Source organism: Arachis hypogaea, chromosome 9 (assembly GCF_003086295.3).
Source record: "Arachis hypogaea cultivar Tifrunner chromosome 9, arahy.Tifrunner.gnm2.J5K5, whole genome shotgun sequence".
Lineage (NCBI taxonomy): Eukaryota > Viridiplantae > Streptophyta > Magnoliopsida > Fabales > Fabaceae > Arachis > Arachis hypogaea.
This window is the reverse complement of record NC_092044.1, coordinates 101,883,316-101,895,078: the sequence shown is the minus strand read 5'-3', so window position 1 is coordinate 101,895,078 and position 11,763 is coordinate 101,883,316. Positions and strand designations below refer to the sequence as shown.

The following is an 11,763-nucleotide window of genomic DNA, read 5'->3' as shown; positions in this document are numbered from 1 at the left end:
CGAAGACAACAAGTACTTGAGAGACATAGTCATTAGTTTTCTGAGTATGAATTGGTTGAGAACAAGTTGAGGATTTTTCTTCTTGTGAATATTGAAGTTGCAGAGTGTGCATTATATAGCTTGAAGTTACAGTGTTAAATTGTTAGTGTTATGCGAGATATGATGAAAATTGGGAAAGAACAATGTCATTTCCTAACAGAGGAGGTCAGTGTCCATTTTGTCCCTTATTAGAGTTGTCAGGGACTATTTTATCCTCCATTAGAGTTGACGAAGCAAATGACCCAAGTGGCTAACAGAATTAATTGTTAGGGACCAATGAGTAATTAATTTTAGATGGAGACTAAGTGTCTGGTCCGGAATTCTTTGAGGACCAAAATAGGTAAATAATCTAATAGTTTATTTTGAAAGGTTTGAAATTGAACACTTTAATTTTTCAAGTTTTACCATTGATGTGAAATCTTAACTCGAACATGTGGCCGTTAAATGTCTACATGTCGATCTAGACAAATTAACGCTTAAGATAAAGTACAAAATAATTTCCAAAAAATTAAAAAATCTCAAACCAGTCCTTAAAATATTTTAGAAATTTTAAAATAATCTTTTAAATTATTTATATATAATTATTTTTAATAAATTTTAATTTCTAATTTTTTGTCTATTTATCTCAAATTTAATTATTTATATACAATTTTTTATATATTTTAAATAAATTATAAATTATTTTTGAAAAGACACATTTTTAAAAAGAAATAGTTTAGAATAAATAAAATTATATTTATTTTTGACTATGTAATATATTAATTTAATTTAATTCATAAGTATCATATTTGATATTCAGTATTTAATGATGAAAAAGAGAATGAGTTAGTGTTGCTTCAATAGATAAGAAAACTCCTATTTAATATACAATTTTTCATATAAACAATTAAAATGTTTGTAGAAATGTTTATGAAGGCAACAGTTTAGAACTTGTATATGAACCAAATTATCTATAAAGTCAAATTTGTAAGTTTTTGTTAACCACAAGCTCAGTGTAAATAATTTATAAAATCAAGCTTTTAATACTTTACTATATTTAAAAAAAATGTTTTAACAAATCCAAGTGTTCTGTTCATATTTATTAGAAAGTTTTGGAATTCAATTATATGTAATGTTACACAAAATAAGCTTGCAGTTAAAGTTTTATGTACTATCATAATTAATAATTGACTAGAATGAGACTCGCGCGATGCGTGAACGGTAAATTAATGATAGTATATACTAAATATTAAAATTGGCTATATTTTGTAGAATTAAATTAAATATGTGTAAACTAAAGTTAAATTTAAAAGGTATTTTGTTTAAAATAATTTGTAGTACAAAAGATTTGGATGTTGAAATTGTACAAAGTGACATTTTTATTTGGTTGTTTGATTTTTGCATACATTTATTTTCGTTGATGGACTTAGTCTTCTTATGTGGCGCTCATCCTCCTTTTTCTTTATTGGTTATTGTTAGAGTTGTTGCTTTCTTCTTTCTATCGTAGATTCTTGTGAAGGTATGTTCTTTCTGAATTGTTGAGTTGTATGCACTTTCTATTGTGTTGTTTGTTCCATTTTTGCATGTATGTTCTTCTTCCGAAGATGTTTCTTGAATTTACATGGTTTTCTTTCTCTTTAATCTCTTGATGGGCATGCAGTTTTCTAATGCCATCTACAATAAAAAGAACAAAAATGTGTAGATTTTTTTTGAATAAGTTATTTTTAATAAGAATAATTGAAATAGTATAAAGTGAAATTACTTGTTAATATTTTTCTTTGACCCATTATGTCAGACAATCTCTCAAGTGATGCAAATTCAAAATAGTGTTGAAAAATGTTCAAAATTGAATCTTTAATTTTTTTCACAATAATTGTGAATAAAAAGTTTGCTTTCATTGTACCTTTAATTAGTCTATACAAATCATTTGCATCTTTTATTTTTAAATTTTTATAGTATAGACTTTTTCTTCTTATAATAAATGTTTGAATTTGTTCATCATATTTATTTTCACAATTACATGAAGAGATGTTCCCTACAATGTTACTAAATCATAGTTAATAATTAGTTAAAAAAATTGATTACATTTAATTTTTTTAAGTTATTAGAAAAGGAACAATGAATAGTATATTGAAAGAAATATAATTTTAACGATATTAAAATACAATTATATATAAAGTATTATAAAATAATATAAAAAGTATAAAAAGCAAAAATAAAGTATTTTTTTGTAAATTCAATTTAAAAATACAATAAATATGTTTGTTTTGTACCTTTTCATTTAATATAATCATTTCTAAGTAAAGGAACTCTTCTTCATTTGTGGGTGTTAATGTTTTCTATAGAACTACTCAAACTTTGATAAACTAATTGTTTGTTTGTTTAGTGATATTGTTCAAAGAATGATGCTCTATTCAGTAAGTTTGAGATGTTGTGTAGTGCGAAAATAAATTTTTTGTGCTAAAAATTTGATGTTATTTGAAGAAATAGTGATAAGAGACTTATATAAATAGTTCAAATAGTATGAAATTTGAATATTTGTGATATAAAATTTATTATGATTAATAGATTATTATAACATTTGTAATATGGATGTTTATTACATTTAATGAGTTATTTATAAAAATTAATAAATTAATTATTGGGGTTATAAATTTATTGTATGTTTATAACGGTAAAATATAAAAAATATAGTGATATGGATTCTTGTAGATTACAAATTTGGTTAGACATTATTAATTTCTAATTATTATCATTGGTAATTTTGCAGCTTAATTTGCATATATTTCTATTACTTGTATATTTTTATATATTTTATTTTTTTGTTAATTTAAAAATAATAGTTGATTTGACAAAAATTGAGTGGTTGATTCTAAAATTTTGCTAAGTAAGCAATGTTGCTGACATGGCATTAGTAGGAGGAAAAAGATGTCTTAAAAGTAATGTGAGTAAACTTATCCATCTACTTTTATACATTAAGAATAGATGTTCACTTCGGTACGATTATTAATTAATATGTATCGATATGATTAAGAATTAGACGAATAAAAAAATGTCACATAAATTATATTATCTTAGTCATCATTTAGTTTTAAGTTTTAAAAAAATATTATATTATTAGATATACTAAAATACTCTTACTACTAATTATAAAAATATAAACATACTTAATTAAATATTTTTTAAAGACTGATTAATCTTTTTTTTAATTATTGGGATAAATGTATCCTTATAAAATTAAAAAAATTAAAATCTTCACCAGTTGCCAACGCATACAACCACTTCTCCCTAGCACAGTCCTTCACCTCTGATGACACTGTGTCCAACGGCAGCAATGCCATCAATACCAGCTTCTACAATAGCGCTGACATGGACTTCTTCACCCGCTCCAACCTCCCATGAGACCTAAACCTCGTCAACGAGTCCTACAAATGGGTCAAGCGCTAATAAGTCACCTTTTGCCCACACCTCTTCACCTTGCAAACTGCCGTTCACAATGATTTGTTGAAGGTAGGAGTCTCACCGTACAATGGCTTCACTCTGCACCACGCTAAGAGAACCAAGATCGGGGGATCCACCTTCCACGCGAGCGGCACGAGGCATAGCTCCGCCAATCTCCTCTGATACGCAAGAACGTCCAACATGAAGGTAGGGATGAAGAGATCTAGCAAGCGCGGAGCACGTACTGCTAGCTTCTTCTTGCATCATCTAGAGTTTTTGTCATTGGTGTTATGTACCATGACTTGACGGGAAAGTACGACTATGCAACGGTACACGACGAAGGACAGGTGATCTTGACGAGGAGAAGAAGATGAAGATGAACAATAAACCCTAATATTTTTAGATAAGTGATATTTGATTTTGATTTTTTTATTGCAAAAGAATATTTTTGTTATTTATTTAGTTTCTTAACAAAAAGATTTAAAGGGATATGTGTTTATCTTTTTAAATTATTTATAAGGATATTTTAGTAAATGTGGTGATATAATTTCTTTTAAAAAAAATAAAAATTAAATGCTGATCAAGATAATATAATTTAAGTGGTCGTTTAAATTTGTATCGTATCAATACGTTTTAATTAATTATCGTACCGAAGCAAATACCTTAACAATTATGCCAAGAAAAATATTTTTTTTCACTTAAAAAATATTTGTCTAAGTTTATTTGGTACCAATATCTTAAGAGTTGAGGTATATAATAATGGTCTTCATAATTTAATAACTTCTTAGATTTAGTTGTTATTATTATGGTTTCTATATCACTTCCATGTAGGTATCATATATTAATAACTAAATAATATTATTTCTTATGACATTTTAATGTTAATAAATAAAATTATCTTTTAATATATATATTTTGTTATTTTTTGTGTTTTTTATTTATTATATATTTTTCAATAATATTTTATTTTTTTATTAATAAAAATATTATACAACGTTGATTTTTGAAAATGATTAAAATCATTCGAAGGGACTATGTTCAGATTTTTTAAAATTTTGAAAAATTATTTTGTATTTTGTAACACCCTAACTTTTAGCACTTCATGATTACACTAAAAGTTCGGGCGTCACCTACCTCTACTCCTTTAATTTCATACTATATTTATTTAATACTGAGCCTTTGCGAATACGACCCAAAATCCTCAATTAAGAAAACATAATGTTTTTGCTTTTAATCACTTAATCACAAAGATATGTATATATATATATATATATATATATATATATATATATATATATATATATATAATTCTCAAAATACAAATCCTATCCCCTCTAAAAACTAAAAACAATAAACGACGAGGGAAAAATAAAATTTAACAATCAACTTGTAAACATAACCTTCTATGCTCTTGTAACTCCACACTAAACCTTCACACCTGTAGTTGAAAGGGATGGAAATAGGGGGTAAGAACTGGGGAGTTCTTAGTAAGGACGGGGTGTATAGTTATATCCATTTTATATATATACTTGGTCAGCAACAACAGTCAACAAAGTACGAGCTAATTCAACAATTATAGAACACAAAACCCAATCACAAGTACATACAATCATAGAAAACACACTCATAAAAATATATGCGCAAACAAGTAAGATGCATGTCTATCCCTGGTGCAGGTAATGAGCTCATCTGTCGGTTTCGACCCGCTCCCGACGTAAATTAGCTACCTTTGTCTGAGTTTAGTTTCCAGTGTCATAACCTCTGTAAGCAACCTCTGTCTTACAAGTGCGACTCTCTTGAGCCGATGTATGCAAACATAACCTCTGTAAGCAACCTCGGTCTTATAGGTGCGGCCATCTTTTGAATTGGCCGATGTATCTCTTGAAGCAAATCTCGGTGGACTCACCACCATATCTCTGCTCGTTTTCAGCTGGTAAATAATCATCTCAACTCGTTTTCAGTACCAAACAATATCTTTGCTTATCTCTTTTTCTTTTCGTTCTTTCTTTCTTTCTTTCTTTTCTTTTCTGCGCTCTACCCTCTTGTGGTAGGGATTCCTTTAAATTCTTTTAATCTTTGCTCTCTATTCTCCTGTGGCAGAGGTTTCTTTAATATTTTTCTTTTCTTTTCTTTTCTTTTTCTTCTTCTTTTCTTTTTTATTATTCCATAATATAAATTATTTTCGCATTATTCCCTCGCCTTTCCCTAATTGTCTTATGTAAAATGAATCAAAGATTCTTAATTTAGATTTGTCTTTCTAAAGCTTTTAGGATAGTTCTCTACTTTCCTTTTAGAATATCATAAATAAAATAATATATTTTAAATAAAATACTAATATATGATATATTTCAAAAATACGTTGATAATAATCTTAATAAATTAATAACAATAATAATGTTTTTATTACCCAAAATTTATTAACTTAAGCTTTGTTCTTAAACTTTTATAAATTATTCTGTATCTTTGAACTTTTTAAAATATTTATATTCTTACCCCAACATATTTTATAATTTATTAAAATATTCTTACATATAATATAATTATCAAAATAACCTTGCATCTTTTATAAATTATCTATTTTACCTCTGAACTTCTTAAGTATTACCCAAAATACCCTAAAACGTATATAATTACAAAACTAACTTCAAGTTTTTATTAAATTATTATTTCAGTCTTAAATATAAATTTTGTTTCCATGATTATAACTTTACCGAAGGACCGAATCCTATTCCCAAAACTCTTGAAGTTTTTGCTTCATTTTTAAGTCCATGTTTGAACTTTACGGTTACCAACTTTTCATAACTTTTAATTTAATCTCTCAGCCATCAGACCTCATCAATATTTTTCAGTATTTTCACATGAATCAGCCCCAAAATTCACTCAAAAACAGTTTGATTTTGGACAAAATCCACCAAGGCCAAACCATAATCTAAAAAATAACAATAATTCAACCAAATTCAACATGAAACTCAATCAAACTCAATAATAATGAATCAAACCAATATTCACTTATCAAATTCACATTTAATTATTATAAAATTATCAAACCCTACCTTCATATGAAATCAAAACAATAAAAGCTCCGGAGAAGCTTTCTGACTGAGCGACTGAAGAAGAAAACGTTAGAAATCGTCTGTGTCTCCTAGAATTTCAGTTGGCCGAACTCAAGGGAAAGGGGAGCTACGTCACCATCCACTTTCTCCGAACAAAAATGACACCAACACATAGTGGAGGAAGATACGAACACTTTTATCGAATTTGATTTTTTATTGGAGGTACGGATATCAAGAAATCAGGCTCAAAAGATTTGGTGAGAGTCACAGTTCCACTTCTTGTCCATGACAAGAATGAATGAATGGAAAGGAATATGTGAATATTATGATTAATAACAATTTGTAGTCACTACAACAATTCCGACAGATAACGGCAGAAATTTTGCAATGATTTTATAAAACCGCCGCAAAATGACAACCTATGGTGCATATAGCGGCGATAGGGGTTGGGATTGCAATCAGGCCTACATTTAGCAGCGTCTTTTCGAAAACTGACGCTATATGTATCGTCGGATGAGTTATTATTTTATATTTTGCAGCGATATTACCACAAATTGTAATGTTTTCTTTAGTAATAACCATCTGGGTATAATCTAGTTAAGTAAACACTACTATCTTAAGCTACATATGTTTAAATCATTGTTACTTAAACTCAATGTACAGGTACAGGAAAACATTTTAAAAGAGTTATTTCATATCCTAACAAGAAAAATTGAATTTAGGAACTCTAAAGAAAACAAGAAAAAGGTAGTGATAAATTATATCAAAATAAACTAAAACCAAATCAGAGGAGCACAAGGTTCACAAGAATATGAAGGAATGGTTCAAGTCACTAACTAATAAAAATGGTTAAAAGTCATAAAGTATGTCGGAAGGGAGAATCAAAATGCAAATAGAAAAAAAAAATTTTGCCAAAGCTATTTCTAAGGTAAAGACAAAATATTTGAAATGTGAAAGATGGAATCTAATTAGACTCAAAACCACAAGTAATTCTTTAGAAATCTCAAAAGATACTCAAGCATTTAGTCAATTAGAAATATATAGAAAATTATAGTAAAATTGAAAGGAATTTCAAATTCTATTTGAAAAAGAAAATTAAGGTATGATTTTAAAAATACATATGAATAAAGACATGCCAAATTCAAAATACCTTTATTAAAATTTAAAGAATAATTATAGGTACAATCAGGTAAGAAAGGATTGAGTTGAAATTTTTTCTAAAAAAATCAAAAATCTCTTGTAAAAACTTTAAAACTAAAATTCCAAGTGTGTTGTGTCTTTTTTTTAATCAAAATTTCATAAAAATATTCAAGAAAATTGAAATATAAGGAAACCCTCTCATATTTTGAGAAAGAAACTTAATCAAGGAACTCAAACAGAATTTACAAGACATGACAAATCGAATAAGCTCTCAGCTAATTCGAAGAAATGCAAAATTCTTTAAGAAAAATAACCCAATCAATAACAAATTCTTAAAGACCTTTTGATGCATTAAACAATTTCAGGATCACACAAAAGGGTACATGAATCAAAAAGAGTTTGAACAAACAAAAGCAAATCCTCCAAGGAATTTAAATAAACGTAGGCAGTTAGAATTAAACGAGAATGCATTTCAACAAGGGATAAGGTTGAGAAATAATCAAACTATTCGAAAAGAAATCTCAAGTAAAGATTTTCAAGGCACACTATGAAAGAACATGTGACAAATCATCAATAGAATTTTCAAAACACATAAAAGGATATCCGCGAGAATTAACTGCTAACGTTCCCAAGCCGGGCAGTAAGAGTTATCTATTCCTTATCAATTCCAATTCGCCTATAATAACCTGTTAACTTCCTGTTTACATAAGCCATCAACATTAAGTTGGCCCGACTTAACATCAACAGATATGCAACGGTAAGCTAACAGTATTAATTAATAGGCAGTCATGTGCACAATATTATAATTCTTGTTACTTGGACAAGACCTACAACATGACGGACATTCAGAAAATGCAATAAAGCATGGTCAGTCTATCCCCAAGGCTCTAATTAGGATAAACTGCTCTGATACCATAATGTAACACCCTCACTATCAGAAGTCACGCTTCCGGCTGCGCCACTCTGATAGCAAGAAGTATTACGACTAATTTACATACTAAATACTAAAATAGGAGCCTGTGACTCGCCACTGTATCGCTGATTTCTTTGAAAATCGGAATCAACACTTTATCTTAAGAAAAATACAAACAGGCATAGATTCATATACAAGACTCCTTACATAATAACTCATAATATAGCATACATATAAAACATACAATTCCTATCCCTCTTACAAACTTGTAATAACAAAAACGATGGAAGAAAATAATCTAATTAATACAACATATAAACCAAACGCAGTATAACTCTTCTTAATGCTTCTTCATCCAGTTCCTGAAAAGGTAAAGCTGTAGGGGGTGAGAACCTAACTACACGGTCTCACCACGGAGTTTCAAAGTTGTCATAAGAAGATATTTAATAGGAAAATTATTTTCAAGCTCAGTGATATCATTGCCTTATGAATCTTTTAAAAAAATCCATAGGTAATTGTTCAAAACCTTTTCAAAGAAACAATGTTTAATCTTTCCTTTCTTATAAGAAAATTGAAAGATAGAAACCAACCACCCAATCAAACAACACAATCATTAATTCAGCACTAAAGTTCTATCTCAAATGTAGCACGCCAGGACAAACACAGGCAAGGCAGACAAGGAAAGCACAAATAGGCAGCAGTTACAGCAAAAAAGTTCAAGTAGCAGTTACGAACAGTTTAGCAATTAGGCAAACCAAAACAAGTTCAAACTCGAGCAAAGCATACAAATGCATATGATGCATGCCTGTCCTATGGCTGATGAGGCTCATCTGTCGGTTATCCAGCCAACCCGACAAGCCTGAATTGTACTTAGACTGTCTCCCGACGTGCATCCCCAAGAGTCTATGCATAGCTTTTTCTCAAATAATCAATATTGCTCAATGGGGGTAACATTCCCGGGAATTTATATAGTATCCGGTCACCCACTTACGTCATAAGGTCAACAGAGTATCGAGTTTTCAACCTGGTACACATGGTGGCAAGCCACGGCACTTAATCCAGAGAACCTCGTATCTCAGATATTTCAAATTCATAAGCCATGTGAATAATTCAAAGTTCACATCTCATCATTCTCAACATCATAATCATTCATCAATCCAAATCTCATTTCCAAGTTCATTTCAAAGCCCTATTTCAAAGAAAACCCTCATCATCCTCTTTTTCATTCTGTTTGTTAACAATCTCAATCCCAAAACAAAATTCTTTCTTTGATAGACAAATCAATATTAAAACGTATCATGCTTAAAAATAAATCTTTTTAATTAATTACTTTAAATAAAACTTTCAATTTTATAAAATTTCGGCAGCATCTCCTCTAAAACTCGGACACTGCCACTCTTTTCGGATCCCATCCAAACATTTCTCAAACATTTTCTCAACCATTTCCAAATCTCAAACATTTTCCAGAATTGAACCAGTACCAATGTCAAATTATTTTCAAATCAACCAATTCTAACAATAAAACTCTTTTTAAATTTGAAGCAGCTCAAATATTAAATCATTCATAAAATCAAACCAACTCACAATTAAACTGTTCCCAGAATCAATTTATTTTCATATCTCAAATTATTTCCAAAATTGTTTCATTTTTATTACTAAGTAAACTCTAAAATTAAGAAAATCCACCTTTCTTAATAATCAAGTAAATGACATTCCAAACCGGTTTTTATCCACAACCACACACCACTCACGCAATCAAGCACCCAATAATTCAGTCCAACAAACCATCACATCCATAAGATAAATATAATCACATAAGTAAATCTCTTTGCATCAATATATATTTATCACAACTCTGTAATATAAGATAGATTTTAAAAAAATCCCTACCTCAGTTAGCTGAGTCCACGTAACTTATCGTAATAATTATCTTTTCTTTCAATTCATGGCGACAGCGACAACAATGACCCCCACAGAAACAACAAAAACCTCGACGCCTCTTATAACAACCGTGTCAATGCGAATTGCAATGACAGTGACTGAAATAGTTTCAAGATACTGGAGACAAGGACATATATCAAAAATTGAATCAAAACAAGCATATGACAATAATAATTATAAGGGTTCTAGATGGAAAACTCGTTGCAGCTACAGAAAAACAGAGCGGTGGAGCCGCAAGAAGCAGAAATCAAACCAGGAAATCCGTTCTGGCAGCGGTAGCATTAATCTGAGTGATTAAAGTAGCAGAGATACCAACAGTAATCAGAACAATGAAACAGAATAGAAGCAGAACAGGTTTCAAGAAAAGCAAGAGACAGGGTTACTGGTGAATCTGGCCCGGTTTGGCAACAGCGTACGTAAAGCTTCTGTTTGGCGGTGAGATGCGCCGGTGGCAACCCTAGCGACAGCCAGGCGTGGCGGTGGCTGAAGCTTCATCAACGGTGACTTGGCAGTGGCCTGAACGGCGACGTCAAGGCTTGAACGGCGGCGACTGGGCAACACTGGCTCCGACGGCGCGCAGCAACATGGGTGCATCGACGGTGAACCCAGTAGCTTCGGTGACGGCGGAGAAAAGGCGGTGACGACGCTGTGCGTGACCCTCCTCTCACCGCGTCTCTCTCTCCTCGGCTTCAATGGTGACGACGGCGGCTCTAAGGCGGACCAGCAGCGACGTCAACGGCTCAGGCTGGACGGACGGACAGCAGCGGCGACGTGCTTCCTGGCGAGGATGACGGCTGCGACAGAGACCCGCGAGGACGACGACGAACGCGAGGCAATGGCGGCTTTTCCTCTGCATGCGTCTCTGCTCCCGACGACGGCCAAGGCAACCCGACGGCGTAGCTTAGCCGCTCCGGCGCCCTTCCACAGGCGCTCTCTCACCCCCAGATCTCCCTCTCTTTCTCCCCCTCTCCTTCTTTTTTTTAGATCTCCCTTTCCTTTTTTTTTTGTTTGAAGCTGATAAGGTTAGGGTTTTGGGGAAAGGGTAAGACCGGGGGGGGGGGGTTAAAGGTTAAAATTAGGGTAGTTTAGGAAATTTTAATAAAATTAAGGGTATAAAGTATTAATTAAAAATCTAATTTAATCTATTAAAATTATTTTGAAAATATTATTTGATTATTAATTTACTAATTGACTTTTAATCGAATATTTTAATTTAAAATTAAAAATAATATAATTAATTTTCTTTGTTTTATAAAA

At 30.9% G+C, this 11,763-nt stretch overlaps 1 long non-coding RNA gene across 1 annotated transcript; it reads right to left on the bottom strand.

The window, feature by feature from the left end:
* Positions 1 to 8,694: 8,694 nt before the first annotated feature.
* Positions 8,695 to 11,547, bottom strand: LOC140175350 (uncharacterized). Its single transcript, XR_011865980.1, has 3 exons — positions 10,882 to 11,547; positions 10,456 to 10,792; positions 8,695 to 8,927 (listed from the first exon to the last, which is right to left on the bottom strand). It is a non-coding gene; the product is annotated as an uncharacterized lncRNA (long non-coding RNA).
* Between the last annotated feature and the right edge of the window lie 216 nt (positions 11,548 to 11,763).